Below are 27,064 nucleotides of genomic sequence, written 5' to 3' on the forward strand. Positions count from 1 at the left end.
GAGCACGTTATCTCTCTCTCACACACACACAAGAACATACCTGCCAGTGCTGTTTACCAGTCGCTTTAAGAAGGAATACCGAAGCCTCTCTAGCGGCCTTTCCTTATCTTCCGTCAGCATCGTGTGTCAACCAGGCGGATAAACACGAAATTGACAGCCTGATAGCTGACTCAAAGAGCGTACTGCTGCGCTGCTCCGCGCAAGAAATATGTAAACCGAAACCAATTAATTGCTTCAAAATATTTTTCACTGAAGATCCCGATGCGTAAAACAAGGGTTCCGTAAGCGTGCGAAGTGAACTTTAAAAGTTATGATGTTTATTTCATTAATGAGCGTATGCAAATCAGCCGCTCACTACTCAGTTCATAGCCGATGTCCCACGGGTCTTTACCAAATTATTCAGCCAAGGGATTTTCGTGAAACACCCTGTAGACATGTAGACTGGGGGCGCGTAGGCTGTCTGTGTGCTGTGGTTTTTATTGAAAAATAAACTATATATGTTGTAGCCTGACTCAGTTCGAGCATAGAAGATAATTTTTTCTCTAGTTGCCGTAGGTCCCGAGAAAAGAAAATCCGGAAGAATATGGCAGGTCTGACGGTAGAGCGATTTTGGCATTCAATATATTTTCAAAGGACAAATTATCGGCTTTTACTTTTTTCCAAATGTTGGCTTCTAGGACGTGGGTTCAGTTACTGCGGGAATTCAGTTTTTAAAATATTTATATGCCATCAGGGCCAGGAAGGCATCATACATATGCAAGACACTAATAAAAATATCTTGAGTCGATTACATGCGTGGCAAGTTCATCGTACTATTTGGAATAACACGCACTATTACACAAATAAGTAATACAGTAATGTGTAACAAATGTAATACAAAACAAAAAACATATGGCGAACGTAAAGTCAAGGAGTACCAAGGTACTTGAAAGATGTAGTAGACTCGAGAGCATCATTGTTAATAATCTACATCAAATGGGGCGACGAGTTACGTGAACGAGAGAATCTTCAATGTTTACATATGTCAGTTCCACTGACCACGTCGAGCACCATGTTAGTAGTAAGTACTGGACTCTCATAGTGCACAGCGCCCAACTGACCTGAACACGATTTAATTAGCAATTAGAGCTAATTGGAAACCCCACATTAATCAGCACCCTCCAGGGAGCCACCATACTAATTGGGGAGCATCTAACTCGTGTCCAGACCAGCTGAGCGTTGTGCACTATGAGAGCCCATAAAAAAGAAAAAATGGATAGAGATAGAGTGGAGAGAAGAAGTTTAATTGAAGATCAACGACGCCATCTTGAAGAAAGCTGTCCGGAACGGCCGCTGACCATTGCCGGGCGACGGAGCACAGAGGCAGGTTGCAAAGCATCGCAGCTATGACCACCAGTTCCGGACATCCTGTGACGTCAGCTGTGACTTCATCATGGCATGTCTGGGCAAGTTAGGACAGCTCTGAACATGCAAGGAGAAAAACACTCGTAATATAGAGGCTGGGAAAGCAAGAGTATGCAAACCATCAGTAGCTAACAAGAAAATAGAATTAGTTACACAACAAATGATCCCACCACACAAGGAGCGCAGAACGATGCGACTGCTCCATCCGAGAGGCAGGCAAAGAACTGACTCATAATGTTTTTTTTCTCCTGTATAAAGCCCCGCAGCTGCATCCCCTAGCGGGTACTTACTCAACTAATCTCACAACAAAATTAAGAATCACGCCAGCGCTACTCCCGTTCCCAAGGCAGAAGAAGATAGAAAATGGCAGGGATACCCGGACAACAGCAACCACCACCCGACGTGCACTGGCACAAAAATCGCAAACAAAGCGGGAAGAAAGTTGGCGAAAGCATTAGTTACACAACAAATCAGCTCACCACCATGCAACGGCCAATATGTAAGTAGATGATATGGACAAGAGATCCTTGCACACCGTAAAAGAAAATAGAAAGTGCAGGTGGAGGATTGCAACCATACAAGGATGAACTTAATCGCAGAAGGTTTCCTGTTACAGCAAATTTCTCTACTGTGTGTCATATAAAGCTGTTGTGCTTTGGATATTGATATACTCTCGATTGTTATTTGACAACCATGGAACAAGCAGCTGTGTATAAAAGTTCCTTTTGGTTGGTGACTGTAGCCTACACCCACATGACATTTTGGAGAATGTCAGGGGCTTTTCTTCCCGTAACTAAGTATTTGAGGCTGTAAGCTCTAAGTTGTTGAGACACAACTGTCAAAATAAAATGATATGTATATATTTTTTCACCAGAGACTAATCCAAGTTTGGTTTTGTTTGCGTCAACACAAAATTTCTTGAATAGCTAGTAGGCTGAATGACAATGCGACCAGACTATGGATTTCTGTTAGAAAGAGTGCAATTCATTAGACTGCCACTGTGTTGAAAATCTACAAAAAGAAACATTACATAGCAAAATGTTTCAAGTGTGTATTACGTCTGTAAAAAATCGTGTTTGTATTACGTTGCTAGCGGACAAGAAAGATCCCTTTCACATGAACGCCTTCACTACATTAAACTATCATTGTAAATGTCAGATTGGCTTCACTACTCAAAGCTGTGTCAGCACATGCTCTAATGGGTATGCCTTTGATTATTTCATGGGCCATCATGGGTAGTACAGAAAAAAGTGCTCACAAGATTAGGCACTTCACATGCTAAGTCTGTACATCAAATTTTGAGTGCACAATCATATGGTGTGGAGCACGTACTTGCTTGCCCTAAGCTAGGAGAAGTTGCAAAATACTTTTTTTTGCTCGCTTAAACAAAAATAACATATCAATGTGAGTGCACAAAAAGGGGCAACAGACTGACATGAAACTTTGCAGGTCAGCGCTTTGTCCCCTTTGTTTTTTGTACTTTTGCCAGATGTATTGGGAATGTTCTAAAGCAAAACTCTTGGCACTTACTGAACTGTCCACACAGCAGCAATGATTATAATGTGTGGTAATCATGGGCATAAGCATACAAAATGTAGGTCGCAGCTAGTTAATGTTTACAAATGTAAAACATCTTAATGTTTCGTTTACTCTTTTGTAGTATAACTAGCAGCTCTATCTGTTACTTTACAGGCTACTACTTAATGAATACAAAGCCCAATAAGTGTAATTTGATGCATTTTTGTTTTTGTTTTGTTTCACTCGTAGTGTCCTAGCACAGTTATGCCATTCTATAAAAACGAAGGATATTTCATGGATCCTAACAGCACGGCGGGGAGTTCATCTAAGGCCATTCTGACTGCATGTGAGACTACAGAATTTGTGTAATTCCTGCTTGGGGGAAAAATGGTAGTGTACCAAATTGAAGCCTCGAGAAAACAATGCTTGGCAAGGATATATGAAAAACATTGCAATAACTGAATAACTTGGTAGTTACATTTTGCAGTCACTTTAAACAAAGGTGACAGCTAGTTACAGTTACAAGACATTTTTACAAAAAGTTACTAGCCACACTTACAAATTACTACCAAACACTGCTAGATGGAACTACCACTGCTACTTATTCGTATGGGAGGCAGCCATTTAAAATGCCAGTGTAAACATAAAAAAACAATGCATCATGCATGTACTTGTCAAAATGCTTTCATTTCTATGTGCAATTTCTTGAGTCTCCTGAACGTATGGATAAAACACACGCACACATGTTCAGGCTGTCAGAACTGCGAGAACACGACAATAACATCATCTTTGCTTATTATGCTAACACACACAAATAAAATTGTTCAGTAGATAGACTACATGTAAAACATATCATACATTATGGAGTACTCTAATGGATGCACTTGTATCATATCTACAGTGGACATGTGCAAAAAATCATGGAAGAAGCTCTATGACAGCTTCAAGAGGAGCTATACAACTTCCAAAAAAGCTGCAGCTAGTGGTGCAGGACTTGATGACATCCTTGAGGCAGAGCAGAGTGGAGAAGCCCACAAGTGGAAGTTCTACAGCGCTCTCCTTTTCCTCAGGGATGTCGTCGCCCCAAGGAGGTAAATGTCACTGTCTTATGTACCACTGTCAATGCATCATTGACATAGGTCCCAGCCCCATTAACGGTAATATATAAAACGTTGAATGCATATAACATATAAAACGCACTGTCTTGTCATAAGACAATATGCAACCGTCCCCACAAACAACCTGCAGCGACCGTTCAAGACCTTCCACATATGGAGCCGGAAGTTCAGGTAACGCTAAATAAGGTGGTATGCTTGTACAGGTTACCAAAGAAGTGTGTAATTCACATTGCTCAGTCCTAGTTAACATGTAACAGAGTAAAATTCTAAATACTCAACCTACTAAAATAATCAAGACACATTTGAGCAGAATGCTAAATAATTTAACACAAAAGCACCTATGTATTAATTACAAGAACTTTGTTTAATGCAAGGAGGTCTTGTACTTAATAAGTTGATAGATGTTTTTAACTGTCCTCTTTACATTTCAAAGTACAATCTTCTCCACAACCTGAATTGTTCTTTCACGCCTTTTTCTACACTTTCAGAGTACAAAGTAACTCATTACGTTTAAGATATTATAATCCATGAAAATTCTGTGAGAATGATGGGTAAATTGATACAATCACACTGCATATGAATACTCCCTCGGGACTCCCTTTGATATCTTCATTAGTTTCCACAAACCCTCAGCATTCACAAACCTGCCATTCAGGCAAACGCACTGCTCCTTGTACTACTAAGAACTTAAAGCACCCTCTGCTCCTGCAAGCCATGCCTTTACTACAGAGGAGCAAGGGTAGCACGAAATACCTTACACAAGATGTATGCATATGTAAGTGGCATCTAATCAAAAGAAACAGATCATAACCTTTCTACATCCCCCCCAAAAAGTAAATGAATGTGAATATCCCAGAAGTTCATTTGAAAAATAAGTACAACTTACAGCTCAAAAGTACTTTAAGATGCTGTACGCTGAACTTTAAAGCTAAAGTACTTGTAAAGTTACCCTCAAAAGAATGTATGACAGAACAACTCCACTGGAGTATGATCGATATATAGAGCCTGAAGTTTTCAAAAAATATTTTTCTCTAAATTTCGGGGGTAAAAATCACGTAAATAATCATGTGCACAAAATCCATGTGAATTTGGGTGAAAAAAACTTCTACTATGCTAAATTCGGGGCGAAATCTGGCTCAGTTACTTTATTACTAACTGTAGTGGTTTGGTAGTAGTTTGGTGATGTAATTGTATTTGCTGCAAAACAAGCACAGGTAAGTTAGTGCATTCCTACAGACGTCCCAGTGAGGGGAATCTGCCGGGCAAAAATTGGGTTTCATCCTAAGGACTCAAACTTCAATTCGAGGTGCAAATTCGGGGAAGAATCGGGTGAAACCCTAAAACTCCAGGCTCCAGTTACATGTATCAAAGTGGAAAATGTGGAAGCACTAGGAAACGTAATACTGCACATGTCAGATGTTCTAGCATTTCTTCAAAATGTTATACACAATGAAGGTTTCGAGAACTTTTGAGAACTTTGTGGAATTATTCATGATGACCATATACGTCGACATCAAAAGTCACAGAGCACTAAACTGCATGCACTTCTTTCATGCCTTAGGTCGACGTCGCTGCAAATGAGGACATGGGCAATGCAGAACATGATTATTTCTGTGCTGGGCCATCCAGGGCAGGCAGTGCTGTGCCATCCAGGGCTGGTAGTTCTGTGCCATCCCTAGTCCCAGCTGCAGAAGGCATGGTAGAAGAGGAGGAAGAAGACGTGTCTCTTACATCAGCAAGTGCAGCGCACATGCCACGAAAGAGAAGGTGAGTGTCTCAGACAGACGACAGCAACATCGCTGAAGCTCTCCGGGCTCTGACGGCTGAGTTGCATTGCTAAACTGTAGAGCTGCAAACCGCTGTAGATGCCCATGAACACTTTGGGGGTCTTGTGAGTGCCCTGCTGAGGGAGGTTCCACGAGCTCACGAGCTTTGCAGCACCTGTGCCGGGTTAGTCTAGCAGGTGCTGGAGTCACTCATGGAAGGCAAGATTGTGCACATTATAACACAGCAAGAACCGTTAGTAATCATTTCTTCCACTCATATATTGTAGTGAGCTGCTTTTCTTTGTCACTTTCCATGAGTGAGTTCTTTGCATGAGTCACTTTCCATGAGTTCTTTGAACTCTTTTCTTACAATGCATTTGCAGACCTTTCTAGAGCGGCTCCACGACACCAGCCTTCGCCCACTGCCAGGAAACTGCACCTCACGAAGTAGTCGGCAAAAACGTTTCTCACACTTGCTGCCCCACGTGAGAAACGCCTTGCAAGCGTCGGTCTGAGGTCCTCCAGGGCATTTGCAGGATTCCTGGCAAGCAGGTTCCTCCACTGACCATCCTCGGCATCACTGGCATCAATGTTGCGGTCCGCGAACCCTTCAATGGACAAAGTCTGTAAGCCTTACATTCAGCAACACCATAAGAATGCACAGTTTCACTGGTTTCTTACCTCTTATACAGGCTGCCCCAGCTAAGTGCGAACAGATCTTTTCTAAATATATACAACACTTTTTCTGAGATGAAATCAATTGCAGTATAGCATACGCTGAAGGGCACTCTTTCGGAGGGCATTAGCAAACTCCTAAGGCAATGTCTTGATTAACTTTTTCATTATCAAAGCTATGAACCTGTCCCAATGAGAATATGTGGTTCCTTCGGTCACCTGATACCGGAGCCGTTCTCAGAACAAATGTCCGTTCGATAGATCATCCGAAAAAAATTTGAAGGAACAACATTTTTTCCCTTTATTTTGTTCATTGTGCATCTCCAGAGACGTGTCTTTCCTTCACCTCCAACGTGAGAGGGTAAAAGAGCACACTATCGCCACTTGCGTCCTGAAAATAGATTAATCAAAAACAGAAAATGCGACCCAAGATAAGGGCAGCTCCGATAGAGTCACCCGATACATTTGTTTTCGTTTTGTTTCTGTAAGTTAAAGCTCATCTTCCTCGCATTAGGCGGCACTGTGCTCCTTCGTCCTCTCAGATTGGGGGGGAAGGAAAAACACCTCCCTGAAGATGTGCATTGAACAAAATAAAGGAAAAAATAGTGTTCCTTCTCGGTGTTTTTGCAGAGGATCTCTCAAACAGATTTTTGTTTTGAGAATGGTTCCTGTGTCAGGTGATCGAAGGGACCAGGTGTTCCCATTGCGACAACTTCGTAGCTTTTATAATTAAAAAGTTTGTTGCTGAAAGCGAATTAATACTTTACCTTAGGAGTTTGCTAATGGCCTCCTAAAGAGTGTCCTTCAGCAAATGCTATATTGCAATTGATTTCGTATCTGAAAAAGTGATATATACATGTCGTTAAATAATACGTTTGCATTCAACTGGTACACCCTGTATATTCTTGTGCAGACTCCAACAATACACATGCATTTCCTTTTTCCCTTCCTAATCCCAAATGTGTCACAGCATAAGTTATTAACAGGGCTTCATATTTTAGGGCTGCACGTGGTAAAATCTATTTTTATCTCTGACTTACGTTATCATCACCCTGAATAAAGCCTCATGCCTCAAAAAAAAAAAAGAAAAAAGAAAATGGGATTCCTGGATTTCGTCACACAGGTTCTGCAACATGCTAGATGTTTTGCACACATCATAATTGCTGAGTTTGCTGTGTTCACCCAAAACAAACAACACGTCTTTTCTTTTTGTTTGTTTGTTTGTTACATGCAATATTACCCTGTTTTATAGTTCCTGAAACAAAACCTAATTTTTACGTCCCAATATATTGAAAAATACTCAAACACATGAGTTTATGTACCGATGCTGCCTTACCTGGTGGACAGTACGCTTCACTCCCTGGTGCTGTCTCCTCCTGAACCCTGAGAAAGTTGTGCAGAACAACACAGGCTTGCACCAGGAGGTCCACGTTTTCCACCTTCACAGTGATGGGTCGCCTGAATATACGCGACCGTGATGCGAGGATGGCAAAGGCATTCTCTACACACAGTCTGGAATGTGTATCAATATAAATGTAATGCAAAAATGGTCTAAACTAAACTATCTAAACTTTCTAAATTATGAGACCACATCCTGCATATTATCTGCCTATGGTACTTCTTCTTGGAAAAATAAATAAACAAACAAACAAACAAACAAACAAAATCTACATGAATATCTGCAAAGCTAATACTTTCCTACACATATGGATTAGTATTGGCATTTATTGACAGAATAATTTTTTACGACTGTGGTGGCGCGACTACCAAGAAGAAGATGCGCGAGAGCACCATATTCTACTCTGGCATGTGCCAGAGTAGAATATGGTGCTCTCGCGCATCTTCTTCTTGGTAGTCGCGCCACCACAGTCGTGCTGCACAACGACTTGTGCTCAGATGAGGACATGTCGCTCTAAACACTTTTCACGTTACATGTTACAACAAAACAATGACATGAGTGACCTCATCAAGTCACGTGCAGTGGGTTTTTGTTCCGGGTTCCAGCCCCTTATGTAGGCTAAAACAAATATTAAATAAATAAATAAATATGTTGGCAAAATGCACGATGTCCGACATCGAAGGCTACCTAGTGCAGGATTGTGGGGACTGCATCTGCTTGGCACTTTCCGGAGTTATCTACATAGCTGGAGCATAATGCATGGCGGACAAAACCATACAGTACCTAGCATGTGACAGCCGTATGTTGTACACACGCTTAGTGTCATTGAGGTCGGCACCTGGAAAGGGCCGCAAGAAATCAGGGCGCAGCTGATAGGCCTCGTCTCCCACAAAAACGTACGAGGCCTCCAAGGACGAACCAGGAAGCCTCCTTGCTGCTGGGAGTCCGAGGCAACCAGCTTCAAGGTCTTTGCCCAACGAGCAGGATTTAAAAACCCCGCCGTCAGACTGGGACCCATATGCCCCGATGTCCGCATACAGAAACTTGTACTTCGCATCGGCTACGGCCATTAGGACGATGGAGTGAGAGCCCTACAATAAAATGCAGATTTGTAAAATATGCGCCAACTAACTCAGGCAAATCTCGCAATGTCACACCACCTTGTAGTTGTAAAACATGGACCCTGCACGGTGTGGGGCTTCAATGATGATATGTTTTCCGTCCACAGCCCCAATGCAGTTTGGGAAGGACCATCTTTCCTCAAACTGCCTTGCTGACTGGGCCCACACATCTAGTGACGGGTTCTGCGAAGTAGCAACAAATCGCCACCGGTTTGAAAATTGCCATTCCTACAAAAAGACGAGGACATTGGCAGCAGAAAGTGCTGGCACTCCTTTCGGTATTTGGTTGCACAATGGAAAAATACAAAGCATGCAACTAACATAGGCCTTGAAAGAACGAATGCCCTACACACTGGTAGCGCTGCACTATGTAGTTATAGGCAATGGTAGTGCAACATGCGTGCAAAAATTCCAAAAAAGACTGCCTGAGGAAACAAAGTTCTTAGTTTTTCTGAATGACGAACTGTATGCTCTGTATGCACTGTCGCAAAGCTATTTTAAAAAAAGGTAAAACAAAGCACTGAATGTTTCAGTTCTGCTGTAGATGGTACATGTACTCAAAAATTTTTAAAACATCAAATTGGTATGTGTTCACCAGGATGTATGCAACAACAAATGTCTCGCACTCAGGGCCGGCGATAGGGGAGGGAGTAAGGCGACCTCCATAGGTCCCGCGCTCGAAGCCCTCAACCAAGGATTACTTTTTTTTTAATATCTAGTATGCACTTAATCGTGTGAAACAGGCCCTGCGATGTGCCTTTTCCTCAGGCCCCGCACACCCATAGCATCGGCCCAGGTCGCACTTAGTGTAAGATGTATTCACCACCCCACCACGCTCTGCTCTACGACACCACATTTGTCGCTTGACACTCACGGGAAGGTAGATTGGCATCAGCTCTTCCCACAGCACCGTGCATGTCTCATACACAATCCTTTTGATTTTCGTGAAGCCAATCCGAAAGCTGTATGCAACACTGCTGAGGTAACTGCCGGAAGCCAAATACCTGCATGAGTCCACAATGCTGATTATGTCAGCATCCCAAACAAATGCCCACAGATGCAAGAACTAATAATCAATATTTGTAAAGAAAGACATTCTTCCTGACGAGTTAAACTAGCACCTTACCAATGGATCATCACCACATCTATACATGCAGGAAGAAAAATTGCCTCTTCTTCACAGTGTGGGACACAAACTTGCCTCAGTGTGATGGCCAGTCTGTGTGCAGGTTCCAAAGCTCGACGACCCTGGGGGTGCTTCTCCAGTCAGTGCTTGACGAGGCTCAGCAGATAGTCGAATTGTTCAGGAGACATGCGCACATACCTCCTGAACGCAGCAGAATCATGGAGTCTCATCTTTGACATCTGCAGATGTGATACCAATAGCACTACATTCAGCACTGCATAATGTTTAATAGTAGGTTTGAAGGCAGTGTTATCTTACTAACCAGTGTGTGGAAGTCCCCCTCAGTCTCTCTCGCTCGCCACAGGACACTTACCCATTGCGAATGCTTTTTTGAGTGTTTACGCTTCTCGCGACGTTGGAGGGCCAATAAAGCTGCGGTTATTCTCAGCAAAATTCGCTTCGCTAAAGCAGCAGCAACCACTGGTTCCAGCGCGGCATTCTAGCTAAGTGCCAACTTAAGGAGCGAAGCGTGCGAGAACAGAGTGATGCCTCTAGATAGAAAAGTTGGTCCTTCGAAAGGGGAAAAAGTGGAAAGTTTCCCATTTGGGGAAAGAGGGACGCTGTCTAATTCTTTTCAGCTTGAGTGTTAAGCGGCCTTGAGCCAGTTTCCAGTGGCCTTGCATACTTGGGGACAAGGCAGAAATGTAAGCAGGAGGCTGTATTTCTAATAGTTCTCACACAAGGTTTTATTTCACAAAATGAGGCGAGCATTTTGTAGTTTGTGCACAATTAAAGTGTAAAATGTGACATCACACAACATTTCGCTGAAAAGTTACTGTGCCATCAGAGTACGCAACAACTCACGCACACGATGCTCACAGTCCTACGTTGAGGAACATGGACACGAGAAGGAACATATGATTAGTCGATCGAACACATGATTACACACCATTGGTGCATTTATGCGATCGGGTTGCGAGACTGTTTTGTTGTATGTCGTCGACTGTTCCCACTGTAGACTGTTCCCACCATTTTGTAGAACGAATACAAATCACAGTACAGAATGAACAGTACACAAGAAAAAGCGTGTGCAACATCGTCCTCATCTATCTGTTCCTCAAAGTTCACTTGAGAGCTCACAGTAACGTGGTAGGTGTAGGTATACACCGCACATGCACTTCACCATTTCCACCAGAATGTAAACAATAACACGGTTGCCAACACGTTCTGGGCCTTTACGCCACTGCTGCCGCTAAACTAAAAACGAGGCTACGGGACGCCCCATGCAGCGCTGCTTTAGCAGCAGAGGACTGCTCTGCTGCCATGTCGCCGTGTTGCTGCTTCTCTGTTGCTGTTGCTCGATGAAAGCTATGGGACCCGGCCCAAAGAGTGTTTCTTATCAAATGATTTGTGCTAAGCTATGGTACCTGGTGCGGGTAGCTCACCCGCCAGTACAGTTCGTTGTGCGGTTTGACTCCAAGTGCTTTCCATATTTTGGGGAGGGCAGCGCTGAGCTTGTGTCACGAGATGTGCTCCGATTGTCGCGGTTTCAGGGTGGTTGGGGCTTGCCTTGTCTTTCCATTTTTAGTCAGTTACTATCTTTACGCCACATTTTAGATGTCTTGGATGATGTTGGGTGTCCTGCCAGACCCCTCGTCATTTACTTTCTGGGTCCATGTCGTCGAGAGCGTGTACCGCGATGCCTGGGAAATAATAGCCCCAGCTGTAAAGTCCCGCCAAGGTTTTACGCCGAGGTTGTCCGAATCCATAGATGCTTTGTACGGGAGTGCCCCCAACTCTATGTTAGGCAGTTGCCTGTCTCTAGAATAAGCGAAATACTTCTTGCTTCTCGAACAAATGCGTTGCCGTACGTTCACCATCTCCCGATTACATGGGCCCAGATAACATCTCGACAATTCCCCGATGATGTGCAGTATTTTCTGTGGCGAGCTGCGCATGGGGTGTTACCCACTCTTGATAGGTTGTCAAGGTCGGGTATCACCAGGCGTAGGGACTGTCCAAATTGCGGTGCTGTTGAAACCAATCGTCACGCTGTTAAGCATTGTGCACAACTGAAGAGCTTCCTGACTCTTGTCAGCAGGGCTCTTACATGCAGGGTGCAGGCGCACCGGAGGAGTCGCTTGCAGACGTTGGTGTGGGCCACAGCGTTGTTCGTCGCGTGGAAGAGCCGTTGCATATCACTTTCCCAGCACAGACCATACCCCATGATGTATCCCAAGATCATTCGCCTGCGGAAAATCCTGTGCAATTATTTAGAGTTGCAGTTGTTCGAGTTGGGCTTACAGGAGTTCCTCAAGAAATGGAGCGCGCGGTATTTTGCCGTTAGCCAGCATTTAGTTGTCCAATTGCCCTTCCGAATGCCCTGATTGTTATGGTACCCTTACTGGCTTTGTTTTGAATGTTTGTGAAAGCGGTTACCTGGCACGCGGACTGACGTATCTGTCAAGTAGCTACAGCTGTATGTTTGTTTGTGTGTTTGTGTTTACTTCTACTACTTGTACATGTCTGTTAGGTATGCTCGGCCCAGGTGTATGATGGGTAATAAAAGCCTGTTAAAACACCTGAATTCCTGGGTAAAAAAACCCTGTTGACACCTGCATTCCTGTTAATTATGTCCTGTTCCGCGCGTTCAGCGTAAACGATTGACTTTATTAATTACCGAGATCAACGTTTAGAATTGTATCCGTCTTTGCCTGCTGGCTTTAGGTGGCTCAGACGTCGGAGACACAGCTATATTTCAGGCTGTGAGGGCAGGGCTTCGTAGTCACATTGCCCGTGAGGAAGCACTGTACGGTCTTGTGGAGTGCTCTCGCCGCTGGCTGATGTCTACTCGTCTTTTCCGCCACGTTCATGTTGAGTGGCAAATCATGTTCTAGCTAGCCCGTTATCACGGTACTGCACTCCGCAGCGACCCTTCCGTGTTTGGATTATTCGCATGGTATGGTCAATACGAAAAGCAAACTGTCCTAGAGAGTGTTGTTATCTAGCTTGTAGGACTGTAACGTAAAGATGAAAGAACTGACGTTCTGAGGCTGGAACAACATGGAAGGGACAAATACATACAAAGTCTCAATACAAATCCTCCTGTGTTAGCTTAGCTCAACTGGTAGAGTCCTGGACCGGCAATCCAGAAGATGTGGGTTCGACTCCTACAGCTGGCAAACCTTTTCAGTAACTTTCATCTTTCATCTGTAACGTAAAGTTAGTGTCTGTCAAATGGGGACTACCTGCACAGGCAGCGCTCCTGCTTGATGAAAATACACACTTCGGGTCGTACTTCGTACTGTGGCCGGCCTTCAATGTCATGCCAATACACTCTCACTTCGCGTCACACTACAAAGTACTTTCGTGGGTAGTTCGCTTGCTTGATGGTAATTCATTCTTCGGGTCGCACTACAAATTGTGAATTTTTTTTTGCAAACTTTCGTAGTTGAAAGCGGGAATCGACAAACGCTACTTGTCTAAATTTGTCGCTTCGCTTCTATCTCAATTGCTTCACGACCTTTATCTCCTCGAGGAATGAAAAAAAAAAAAAAACTCTCATTACATCTTCCTTTCCCTTGATGTCTATAAAGGCCTTGGTGAGCGACTCTCTGCACGATGCCCTTGTCGGCCCTTGCGCGGCCCTTTATGAGGAGGTAATTCACGACCAGCCTGTTCTCAGCCCAGTATGCCCGCTGCCGGCGAACAAATGGAGCATGTTGACTCAGGGCCGCTCACGCAACGTGAAGCTTTCACATCTATCTCCTCAATGACGAGCAGAAAGTGATATAACTGCCAGCGATTCCCCCATTGTTGATAAAATTGCAGAGGTGCTACTGGGTGTGGCACATGTGCTGGGCCTGCCTTGGTGTTGACCTGGACTCGAACCTGGGCTGGGCTCGCCACATTAAACACCGTGAAACCGAATTCCAGCGATGGCTTCCTGTATTTCAACATCTTTCTGGCTTTGGGTGTGGCTGTGATCAACGCTACCTTCTTGCCGCTCACACGGCTTTGGTAAGAAGGGTTGTGCTTTACAGTCTTCCAATCTTACACAGCGTTTCACCAACGTCGTTAAATACCATTCGGACCCTGTTTCTTTTTTTTTTGCCCGTTTTTTTCTGGATTGCAGTTCCAAGAATGGCTGAAATACGGCAAGTCGTAGCTGAAGCTGGTGAACTACTGAGCTGGTGGAGGAACTCCGCGAGCGGGAAACGGCTCGACACTTCCTACATTTGCGTGCGTGCATTCCCCGTCAGCCACTTTCAGGAAAATTCGGTTCTGTCCTGAAAGTGATTTCCATCGTGTACTGCAGACGACACGGCAGGCTCTCACTGGCTTCATACATAACGACTTCACACCGCCAAACGCCCACTGCTCTGTGTCGGCACCACAAACCTTCACATATCTTCCGGACCTCCAGGACCGCAGAGATCACGTCCCCCCCCCCCCCTCCTCGTCCTTCGAGCCCACTTTAAGGTCTGGTAGACGCTAAGTTTTTTACCTATGCTGCAGCATACACCGCTGTCTCATATCGAAATGGCAACAAAGTAATGTTGCTTTAACAATAACATGAAGAACAAAATTTACATTAGTAATAACGACTTTATTTTGAGATGGAGAGTGAGGAGGTTCATCGCCGGAGGCGGTACTCTATCCCAGGGGTCGGGAACCCGTTGCGCGCGGGCCGCTTGCGGCCCAGCTGCGGCCCGGCGCAGACCAAGCGCACGACGAAAATCCCTGTGTTTAGCTGGGCGAATTCCTAAAGCAAAAGTGCGCTCTCTGTGTTGCCTTTCCCGCGCTTAAAATTAACAAAAGGTGTTTGTCGTATTCTGTCGTAATCCATAACTTTCTGAGCGCAACAAGCAAGCTTACAGTATTAGCTGCACTTGTCGAATGGTCAGCTTGTCATTCAACAGCGATGAATAATTTTGGAAGGCTAATTTAGTCTTATTTTCGAGTGGGTTCGAATCTCATCTGTGGCCCCTGGAAAAAAGTCGACGGGGCGGGGGTGATATATGGCCCGTGGAACTGTAGAGGTTCCCGACCCCTGCTTTATCCCATTGCTGGTGGGGATGTGGGGAATGAAATAATGAGCCACTTCACATTAACGATCGAAGTACGATGCTGTCCAGAAATGTCAAAAGAGCTTTGAGCGCACATCGTTGCTGGACTGGATTTGGCCAGAGACCAACCAATTTCGATAGGGAGAAGGCGCGTTAGTCCAGCTGAGGAAGAGACTCGGAGAGTGCGGTTCAGGAAGGTTGGTAGTAGGGACAATGAAGAAGAATGTGCTCAAGATCCTCTAGAGCACCACAGTGGCAGCAGGTGGGGGAGTCAACTTGTCTCAAGCGGTGAAGCCACTGAGCTGTAAAGGCCACATCGCGTCGCATTCGGTGGATTAATGCAGCATCTTGACGAGATGTGTTTCGTGGTATGCGGAAAGCGAGCGTTGGATCAACTCTGCTCAACATAGATGGAGGCCATAGCTTTTCAACTTGAGCATGCATTTCTTAGTATCTTCCTACACACACATCACACATCTTACGTACGCATCTTCAGGACACAAGTGCACGATCTCACATTTTCTGTCCGACATTTTCCTACCAACTCGTGTAAATTTGTCACTTTTTCACGCTGCTTGTACATTTCTCTCCGACCTAGAACAGACGATGTTATGAGTTCATCCGAGTTGACGTCTGATTGGGTGCTCCAGTTGTACAAATAATCTAAACAGTGCGGTGATCTGGATCCGTATCCGAAAAATAGCGTTTTTTATTGACACCGCACCCATTATGAAAGAGAAGAGTAACGGATAACTCGAAGGCCGCGCCGTGACGATGGCTGATGGCCTGTTTCGTAGGTCCGAGGTTTTTACACCGATCCTGTTCCTTGTCTCACTCCCGGAGCCCCGACGACTGAAAACCCTTCCGTGATGTATGCGAAGGGTTTATTTACATATGGCTATTTACACGTTTGACATTTGGTAAACCATATAAGACAGGGAATCTGGTGGGCTCGCGATGTAATGTTTCCGAGCGTGCCTTCCGCATCGGAGCCCAGATTCAGATTGAGTTTTCTGGCCGTGAAGGCCCTTGAGAGGTGACATCTTGACCCGTGCCCCCGCACCAATCAAACAGTCCTGGCCCTCACCCATCCAACTTCTAATTGGCCTAATTTCAAATCTCAACTGGACCAGGACCTCCCAAATGTCCGCCCACTGCTGGTTATTTAGTGCCAACGGTCTTGGCTGTCAGGCTGTGCACTTCGTAACTTCCAGCAGTGCAAACTTCTGGGTCATTCTACAGATTTATTGCCAGTGGGGGCCTGGCGCACGCTCGGAAACATTACATCGCGAGCCCACCAGATTCCCTGTCTCATATGGTTACCAAATGTCAAACGTGTAAATAGCCATATGTAAATATATATGGGACAAGCCATATGGGACAAAATTCGGGTCTTCAACGTTGGTTTGAGTACATTTGCCACGTGGAATCGGTTGTAAAACTATGGCAGGTAAAACGTTGTTGAGTCAATTACGAAAAATATCAGCAGCTAATTTTGGAAGTCAGGTCCTCAAACGAAGGGCGCAGACGCTCACGCTGTTGCTAGGAGAGAAACAGCTACCCTCAATGACTTCATGTATACTTCGAAAATCCGAGTATATGGAATTTTCCGGTTCTTTTCGAAAACTCGTGGAAATGGCCGGTTTTCTAGTGACGAATTTTCTACTTTAAATCTTCTGGGGAAGTTGATTCATAATAAGGAATAAATAAATTCAATGCATGATATTTCAATCTTCCCTACGTAGGTGGCGCCGACTGTTGCCACCTTCCATTCGTTCACATTCAGGCCACCTTCTTGTTTGTCTTGTTCTTCTTGCTGTCAAATTTTATAAGCACTTTTTACGTTTTCATTTTGGTTGGCGATGACTCACTAAAGCATTTTGGTGTCAGTATATCACTTTTTTAGAAACATCAGCTAACTTCTTAACTCTTGATTTCATTGTGATATCATTACCTCTCATGGCATCTCGACTTTTACGACTTTACGACGACTTTACTGGGAAGCTGAATTAAATGGTCGTTGTAGGTAATCAGTAGCTTAACAGTTTCAACACCTGAATAGTTACCTGAGAACACGCCATAGTTTGGCGTTCTTCGCCTTCACAATGTGACATCACCATCGTCGAGATTTATATCAGTTTTAAAACTGAATCGCCGTCGTCACTGCGTGCCACTAAGTGCCGGGACTGGCGAACACTTTCCTTCTTAAAGCTTATGCCACACCGGCAAGCTTTGATAACTGCCAGTGATTGTATACAGCAGTGGTCGCTCTGTGACCGTGTCCTTGCGGTGATCTTCGCAGTAACATTTGCATTCTTCCAATTATTGGCGTGACTTTGACATATCTACCGTAAATTGGCCACGAGTGTTTAATCGTTGCAGAGCTGTCCTGCGGCAGCTTAAGTTTGTTGATTTGCCCATCACTTTTCGCGCTCATCTGCTACTGGCCTGGTACAGCTTGGGACAAAAGTTTACGGAACAGCGGGATGTGACATTTCTCCACTTGAGCAGCGCCCTAGCAGCATACGGGAGCAGACACACATACTAAAAGAGGGAGACAACAGCTGCTCACCTGTTTCTTATTCAAGCTATTCCTGGTAGGTTTGACGGGGCCGCTCCGATGAAGAAATACACCAACGCCGTGTTCCGTAAACTTTTGTCCCAAGCTGTACTACAGTCGCTTCTGGTTTTTAGGAGTCGTTGCCACGCCGCCACCACTAATCCGTACTGCCATCACCAGGCACGCGTTCAGTTTCCTCTGGGACGGTTCGGTGGAGTGGGTCGCGAGATCCGGCTTGCACCGTACACGTGACCGGGGCGGCTTAGCCTTGCCGGTGGTGCTCGACAAGTGCCTTGCACTTCAGTCGCGGGTTTATTACGAGGCATTGCACATTCCCGAACACCCAGCGTGCGCATTAGTGCAGTACTCTCAGGGATGTGCTACCAGGTGGTTCGTTGAGAGCCCTAGGTTTCGGCCTAGGTCCGAAGTCCTGCCTCATCAATACAGTGCTTGTGTTGATGTTGTACGGCGTTTGCGACTCCAGCTTCCGGACGCTGACACCCAGTTATGGGCTGTCAGCGATTTTTATGCATCTATCCGGGAGTTGGAGTCTGGTCCCCCAGTTCCTTCGGTGCCGACGAAGCTGTCTTGGCGTCGAATCACTGCGGGCTGGATAGATGCCCGCCGCGCCAGTCTTCAGTGGAAGTTTCGACGTTCTTCCTCTTCGCGAGCGACTACACCGTTTTCACATCTCTCGCTCTGACGGTTGCCCGTCTTGCGGGATGTGTGAAACCGCAGAGCACTGTTTCAGGCGTTGTCGTGTTCCTCTTTTGCTGTGGCGCAGAGTAACCCAGATATTTCAGCTGTCGACTGTCGCCTGGGCCACCGTGCAGTTCCTGGAACCATTGCCTGTTCCGCGCGTTCAGAGTAAACAATTGGCTATATTAATTACCGAGATCAACTTTCAAATTTGGATCCTTCGTTGCCGGCTGGCTTTCGTGGCCCAGACTTCCGAGACGCAGCTATATTTCAGGCCGTCAGGGCAGGGCTTCGTAGCCACATTGTCCGTGAGCAAGCACTGTATGGTCTTGTGGAGTGCTCTCGCCGCTGGCTGACGTCTACTCAGGCTTGTACGTATTTAGAGTATCGTATTTAAAATACTGTATTTTAAATACAGTTTGCGGTATTTTGTTACTCTACTCAATACTTTTTGTTTTGTGTATTTGTACTCTATTTAAAATACATTTTATGGTATTTTCTACTCAATACTCTAATTACATATTTTGGATCTCCCTCTCAAACTTTGTGTCTCGTCTTTCCGTTATCTTGCTTGTTTAGTGGAAATTTCCTGAGTCCCTCGGACTTGACCCGGACATTGGCCCTTCTTCGAGGTCTCTATTTAGAGATCTTGCCCCGTGTGTACTAATCCTTGGGGAGACGAAGTGCATCACTGAACAAAACCCAGTTTTCCCGAACTGAGCGAGATGTGTACTCACTAAGGAACTATGTGTTGTACAGCCGCTATGTGAAGTGAGGCCGCAGTTTATAGCGGAAGAGTTGGCTCTGTTACAGGCACTTATTAGTTTAGTGCTGTGTTTACGTGGCAGAGGGCGATGAGAAGATATATTTAAAAAAAATGTTTTGTGGCCGCTAACGCCATCGAATACAGATAACTGAGATACATCATCAGGTGTGTTGTTAGCACAAGGTCCAAAAGGGATACAGTGTTTGATGAAACTCTGATGGGGATGACAAGCAATAATACGTATACGAATAAAAATACGTAATTATACGTAATACTTGAGTTCTGGACACACTTGTGCCCTACATGGGCAACATATTCCACATGTGTTCAGTGCTGCTCACTTTGTGTAGCCCTGTGTTAAATCAATATTTTTTTGGTATTTTAGTGTAGGGAATAGAAGTTGTTAGTATGACAAATGCGCAATATGCGCAACACTGCATGATATGGATTACCGGTCTCGATAGTGCCGGTACCAACGTGTAGGCTTTTGGTGAGCACCCCAAGTGCTGAAAATTGTCCACAGTCCTATTCCTGGCTGCACGTGCAGCATGTAACTAGCCATACTGCAGACCCCCTTTACGCTAGCCAGCTGTAGGACTCGAACCCACATCTTCTGGATTACCGATACAGGGCACTACGAATTGAGGAAAGCTAACATGCCTCACCCGCGACTGCCAATGGTGCGTTATCTGAAGGTGACAAGCCAGCCACTCTCTCTCTCTCTCTCATTCATCCTCCTTTCACTCTTACATTTTCGCTCACTACACAGATTCATACGACGCGATCGACGCAAGCGGCAATTGTTGAACATGAGAGAACTGACGTTCCGAGGCTGGAACAACATAGAAGGGACAAATACATACAAAGCCTGAAATTGCCTAAGAAATTACCGATGAAAGATGAAAACCACCGAAACGTTTACCCAGCTGTAGGGCTCGAACCCACATCATCCTGAAGATATGGGTTCGAATCCTACAGCTGGCTAACCTTTTCAGTGACTTTCATCTTTCGGACCTAGGCATGAATTGGTGGTGGCTGTGGGGGACGAAAGGGGGCGCAGGTTGGAATCTCGGAGCCCCTGCAATCAGGACGTTGTCCCTCCCCTGGCAAAGACCGCGCTTTCTTTGTTGCGATCTTATCGCATTGCACGCGCGCTTTGCACTCAGTCATGGGGTACAGTGGATTTTATGTCTGATTCTCCATCTCGTCCATCTCCACGCAGTTTTCTTTAAAGATGTCATCTGACCAACTACACCACCTTTCTGCAGATGCTCGACGTTCCCGCAAATAGTGGCGCCTTTACCCATGAAGATTGCCGCAGGGCGTACGATCCGAGGCGAGCAAACACCGGCAACAGTATTTTCGCACCACAACCAACACGGGAACAACGCTCGATCCAATCACTAAGCGTTCACACAGTGCAAGACGTATGTCACCGCGAGTAGAGCGTGTCATTCTAGGGCAAGAAATGCATTCCAGACTAATCACTTTCAAGTTCATTTATTTATGTCAGATGGTTCACAAGAGGGATCGTTGCTCTAGTTTAACCAATGATTTTTTTAAAGTACTGTGCCATGTGACCGAGCACTTCCAGATTTGGTACTACATCGTGGATGCAGAGCTGAAACAAGATACAAACAGCAGCTTTATTTACACGCCGGCCACTGTAGCGTCACTCATGATCGCAGTTGTCTTTGAGATTTAACGTCATGAATTCTAACTATTGTGGGGAAGACTCTTCGCCATCACCTGCCTCTCGCTTGAAATTTATTCGAGTTGTACGCTACCACCGCCATGACCGGAATAAACCTTAGAAGTGCAGTTCATTCCCAGTGGAAAAAAGACACCAGGCAGGGCCTGTTGTGTTTTTTGTCTTTCATACCAGAGATGGGAATTCAGACACTGGTCTGGCGTCCTGGTGTGTCCCGTCCTGGTGTGTTTCCGTTGTGGTGTGTTCCCGCTCTGATGTGTTACCTTTCTGGAGTGTTCACGCCAGTGTGTAATTCACATGAGTGCCAGAGAAATGAAAGGCAAAATGTAACATTGATGTACAGGATGTCTTTTTTAGGCGATACAGACTTTTCATCAAAAAACTATAAGAACTATAGACATGCTGTTTTCACTTCTATCATCTCTGGGCCGGCGGACGTTCTTGGCCGTATGGTCCTCAAGCGTCAAAGCACTTTTTTTTTGATTGGGTGTTAGCGCCGCGAAGCAACTGTGGCAATGAGCGACGTACAGATGTGGACAGACGGAGAGAGGATAGCAGGAAGGAGTGGGGGACAGGGGGGTTAGTATGCGTCCTGGGCCGACTTCAGGGGGAACTGTGCCGACATTCGTCTGGAAAGTCTTCGGAAACCCCAGGGAAAACCTCAGACAGCACAGCCGGCGGTAGGATTCGAACCCACCACCTCCCAGTCTTCAGCACGACCTTGGTTACCACCACCGAGCGGACGCCTTAGCCCACTCGGCCATGCCGCTGGTCAAAGCACTTTTAATTGGAAGGAAAAACTCATCTCGGAAGGTATAGCTTATTACAGCTTATTTTTGGAAAATCTGTATCGCCTAAAAAAGACCCTGTGTATGTTTGGCGACATAGCCGTTTATTCAGCTCTCCTCTGTTACAGCGCCTGGCAACTCGAGCACCAGGTCGCGTACTGTGCCGGACGTGGTCTTCGATCCGTTGCGTGGCCATTCTGCCGTTGCTGACATTCTGTAACAAATATATTATCAAAGAGCTAGAAATGGAACCAACATACTCGTTCCGTGTGGGTGTAAGGAAGACACAATTTCCCTGTGTTTTGGTGCTGTTTGCTTGACTCCAGAAATAGACGCGTGCCCCAACAGGCAAATACGAACTTCATTGTTGGTTGAGGTCCTCACCTACAATCCGTACCAGCCTTTCAAAGTAACGACAACGTCTCCATGCACGCCATGCCAAAATCGGAATGTCCGTTAGGAAACCACACAGACACAGCACGACATCAATGCGTAACCGGCTGTCTGGTTGCAGACTGCAGCAGGCGTGCTGGCGCAGTCCTGCTCGCGTAGTCGTTCTTGGTGTCGATGGGACGACCGTGTTACGTGTCCGGGACAGCGGGCACCGGTTCGTCGTCACAAGTTTCGGTTTTAAATGCGTTCCTTAAAATATTGCTGTCGTATTTGTCTTGAGTGATCATATAGTGTCTTACGGTGTTCAGCAATAATGTAATAAGGCATATGGATTACCACGTCAGTTGCATATATTAAGATGTGATATATAGATACATCCCAGCAGGCTATAATGTTGGTGCGTGCACTAAGGGAACACCACACCAGGCTGGTGTGTGCGCCAGGACACATCAAGGAGTCTGATGCGTACACCAGGACACACTGAGAAACACCAGACCAGTCTGGTGTTTTTTTCTTGCAACTGGGATATAGTTAGACACGTTGCCGTATCATGAAGTGACACATTTAGACCTATTCGGACCCCATAGTTGAAAGCGTATCGTAATTAAAATAAATGTGACTCTTAATGCATGAATAATAATAATAGGGTGTACATTGACACGTAAGGTGACTTCACCAACATATGTGTGGCTACATGGTGCACGTCCCATAGAGTAGGACTACGGATAATTTCGACCACCTAGTTTTCTTATGCGTACGCCGGAAATCTCCGAAACATTGCAGATTGTGGTATGTTTACTTGTATGGCACTTCATATTGCTTCTGACTCTTCACGTTAGGTGAGAGAAGGAGCTTGTCGACAACCGACGCAGTCGGCGGCCTAGCTTGGTAGAGCTCATAGCTCCTTTAATGCAAAACCATAGAATATATAAGAAAAATGATGGCGCATATGTATGGCTGCACTCAAGCACACAAGTTTATAACTCCAAAGTAGGCGTATGAGGAGGAAGGTGATGTCATACATCCCTTTGTTGATATAATTTCGAACTAAAAACAATAGAGCACCTGTTTGGAGTGATGAAGCAGGCTTTGTTCATATTGGTGGAGTTGGATACACGCAGAGGTTTCGGTTTCAAGGTGACCTATACAAGACCTATTGGCTCACATTTTGTCTACCAACTTGCAGTTTTTAAATTGTTTGACTAATCGTGGTCTTCACGAGCTATTTCAAGCGAATTCCCTGACAAAAATAAAAAGGGAACTTGGTTCCTGCTGCTGTATTTTGATACGGATACTTCGTAATAAACGGGTCATTTATTAAGCGGTGAGAAAACTAGAGAGGTGCAGGGGACCCCGTGTACTCTATAAAGTGATAACATTTCCTTGAGTTTCAGGAACACGCACTACGAGGAGGACAACGCGTACGAGACGACTGATCAGACCAGGGCGATAGGCAGAACTACTAGTTTATTGCTGAGCGCGAGGATATCCCGCGCAGTGTTGTCGCGCGGATATGGCCGCTACAGGGCTTCCCCCCCTCCCCCCAGAAGCAACAGGGGCGCTTCTGGATACCCGCCTGGGGGGTTTGAGAGGTAGGTGTAGCTGGCAGGTGGGGTTGGAGCCGGAAGCTGTAAGGAAGGGCGGTTGAGTGTCTGATTCGGTGGAAGCAGCTTTCAACCGATCGATAGACACCGTTTCCCGACGACCACCGTGGTCGATGACAAAGTATTTGGGATGGCGTTCGATCGCGTGGTGTGGTCCAGAGTAGGGGGGCTGTAGAGACCCCCGTAGGGCGTCAGTCCGCAGAAAAACTTCAGACGCTGATCGGAGGTGGGGTGAAACGAAGGTCCGATGAGTACTAGGAACTCGAAGGGCACTGGATCGAACGCGGGAGAAATGGTCGCGAAGGCGCCCAATGTAGTCTGTTGCTGTCAACTGTAGGTTGTCAAGCGGCTGGGGTCGAAGAACCTGCCAGGAAGGCGAAGGGAGGCCCATAGACGAGGTCTGACTACGAATGCCCAACGGCACGAGGGGAAGATATTCGCTCAATTTTGGGCTGTCGTCGTAGAGCATTATGGCGGCCTTGAGGTGACGATGGAAACGTTCGAGGATGCCGTTAACGCACGGGTGGTAGGCCAGGATGGTACTCCAAAACGGGAAATCCAAGTTGAGATTAATGTTTGCGCGACGGTCTCGGCTGTAGAATCATGCATCGGGGCCGCCTCCAGCCATTGGGTGAAACGGTCGATGCACGTCAGCAGATATCTCTTGTTATGGCACGGAGGCAGGGGACCGACGATGTCTATGTGCACCTGGGCGAACCTTGAGTCAGGTAAGGGGAAGGTCGTCAGGGGAGACACCGTGTGTCTGTGAACCTTTGCCCGCTGACATGCAGGGCAGGATCGCGTCCAGTTACGAATGTCGGAGTTCATCGATGGCCAAACGTAACGGGTGGCTACCAAACGTTGCGTGGCTTTGACTCCAGGATGAGAAAGGCCATGAATCGATGAGAAGACCGACCACCTGAACGTTTTCGGTACAAATTACAAGGGCGAACCGGTTCCCGTGTCACAAAGGACATGCTCTTGGATACCAGAAAAGTGAACAGGCTGCAGGCGGAAGGACGAATTGCCGGATCAGATGTGCCTAAGCTCTGTGGCGAGCTCTTGCTGCCTGGCAAGATCGCCGAGATTGATCGGGGTGTCACGGAGGGAAAAGATCCTACTGAGAGCGTCGGCGGAAACGTTATCGGTTCCTTTAACGTGCTTGAATTCAGCGTTGAACTCAGCTATGAAGGCGAGGTGTCTGATTTAGCGTGGGGAATAGCGAGAGCTTCCATATTGATACGCATAGACCAGTGGCTTATGGTCCGTGAAGATGACGAATGACTTGTCTTCAAGGTAGTAGCGGAAGTGTTTAACCGCTGCGAATGCGCCGAGAAGTTCTTGACCAAAGGTGTATATTCCTCTTCCAGAGGAGATAGTTTCTTCGAGAAAAGGTCTAGCGGCCTCCAGTGACCGTCAATACGCTCCTGTAGCACCGCGCGCGTAACTCGGTTGGATGCTTCAACCATGAGGCATGTAGGAGCTCCATTTACTGGATGACTTAAGGACGCGGCTGAAGCGCGGGCTTCCGTTGCATGGCCGAACAACTGGAGGGCCTGTTGAGGCCACGTGAGACCTGCTCAGTTGGGCGTACGTGCCTTTAGGAGTTCTTCTAGCGGTCGCAGAATTGCAGCACAGTGGGGGACGAAACGACGGTAGAAGTTAACCATGCCCCGGAACCCGCGGAGCTGCGGAATCTGCAGGCAAAGGAAAATCCTGGACCTGCTTGACCTTGCTCTTCAACGGTCAAATTCCATGCGCGTTGACGTTGTGGCCCAGAAATTCTAGCTCAGGCACGCCGCACTCGCATTTATCGAGGTTGATGAGCAATCCATGGTCAGATAGACGTCGGCATAAGATGCGAAGGTGCTCTGTATGTTGGTCGGGAGAAGCACTAGCAACCAGCAAATCGTCGAGGCAGGCAAATATAAAAGGAAGGCCGTGCGTGACGTTGTCGATAAACCGTTGGAAGGAATGCGCGGCGTTTCGTAGGCCGATGGGCATCCGAAGGAATTCAAAAGCCCGAAGGGTGTTACGATCGTAGCTTTCGCTATGTCTTCTTCGGCCATGGGTATTTGATGGTATTTTTGAAAATGTTGTTGCTCCTGAAACGCCGGCGGTGAAGTCCGAGATGTTGGAAGAGGGTAGCGGTAGGGAAGTGCTGCCATGTTTAAGGCGCGATAGTCTTCGCGTGGCTTCCAGTCTCCAGTATTTTTTTTTTGGGGGGGGGGTGGTGCTGACCAAGTGCTGGAAGACGGTCTGACGATACCGAGCGCGAGCATACGGATGAATTCCTGCCGCGCAATCGCCAGCTTCTCGGGACTCAGACAACGTGCTTTGGCAAAGACCGGCTGACCCTGCGTGGGTATGCGGTGCAGGATAGGGTGCTTGACGGGTTTCGTCCAGTCGCAGGGGGCAGTCAAGGATGGAAACTCGCGTAAGAGCTCCGCAGAGGTGGTGTCTTGGGGGCGGTACACCAGCTGGTGGTATGCACTGCGAAACGCTGTTCACAGAGAGGCCTGTAAGGTCGTCAAGCAGCATACACCTAGCAACATCGACCAAAATATTGTGCGCTAGAAAGTCGCTTCCTAGCATGTAGTGCGTAGTGTCAGCTACCAGAAATACACAATGGAAGATGCGGCGTAGCCCAAAATCCAGAGGCAAGGAGCGGCGGTAGTACACTGCAATACGGGAACCGTTTACTGCGGTCAAGTACATGATAGGTGTACGTCGTCGATCTTGGTTAGATGCTGGGAGAGCACTAACTTCAGCGCCAGTATCGACGAGGAAATTCTGACTTCCGGACCGATTTTTTAGATAGAAGAGGAGACCTTGCCGCGTCGAGTGGGGCTTCTTGGTCGCCGTTAGGAATCCCCGGTGAAGTTTCCCTGCCATCGGCATGGTGATTCGCAACGTCGTGCCCTGCGAAACGACGGTGAAACCAGCAGACTGGACGACGTTTGGATGACGATGGAGGTGTTGGAGAGCGTACTGTTGTGCGGGACTGTCCATCACGGCTAGGAGAGTGGCTGCCGCGGCGCGCGGACCTGTTGAAGGCGTCAGTGAGCCGCCTTATTTCATCCGTAATGCGATGAGTTCCGAGTTTTCCGAGGGCACCGCTAGAGAGCTGAAGGCACCGCAGGGTTCGGGTGAGGATTGCGGATGGGTGGTGTCAACCGGAGAGAGAGTGCGCGCAGAAGCTCGCAAGGAAGCAATTTCCGTTACCTCGTCGGCGCGTGCTGCGAGGGTCGCGTTTTCCGATGCGGATAAGACCAGCTGTACGGACGGAGGCAGTCGAGAAAGAAAAAGCTCGCAGAGGAGCTTGGGGTCCAAGTTGGAGCTTCAGA

At 46.5% G+C, this 27,064-nt stretch overlaps 1 long non-coding RNA gene across 1 annotated transcript; it reads left to right on the top strand.

Moving 5' to 3' along the window:
* The first annotated feature begins 3,178 nt into the window (after positions 1–3,178).
* Positions 3,179–10,535, top strand: LOC135373629 (uncharacterized). The gene is made up of 5 exons (XR_010416527.1): positions 3,179–3,268; positions 3,824–4,013; positions 5,602–5,807; positions 6,190–6,432; positions 10,159–10,535. It is a non-coding gene; the product is annotated as an uncharacterized LOC135373629 (long non-coding RNA).
* Positions 10,536–27,064: the final 16,529 nt, after the last annotated feature.

The sequence above is a fragment of the Ornithodoros turicata genome, unplaced genomic scaffold (genome assembly GCF_037126465.1).
Source record: "Ornithodoros turicata isolate Travis unplaced genomic scaffold, ASM3712646v1 Chromosome28, whole genome shotgun sequence".
Lineage (NCBI taxonomy): Eukaryota > Metazoa > Arthropoda > Arachnida > Ixodida > Argasidae > Ornithodoros > Ornithodoros turicata.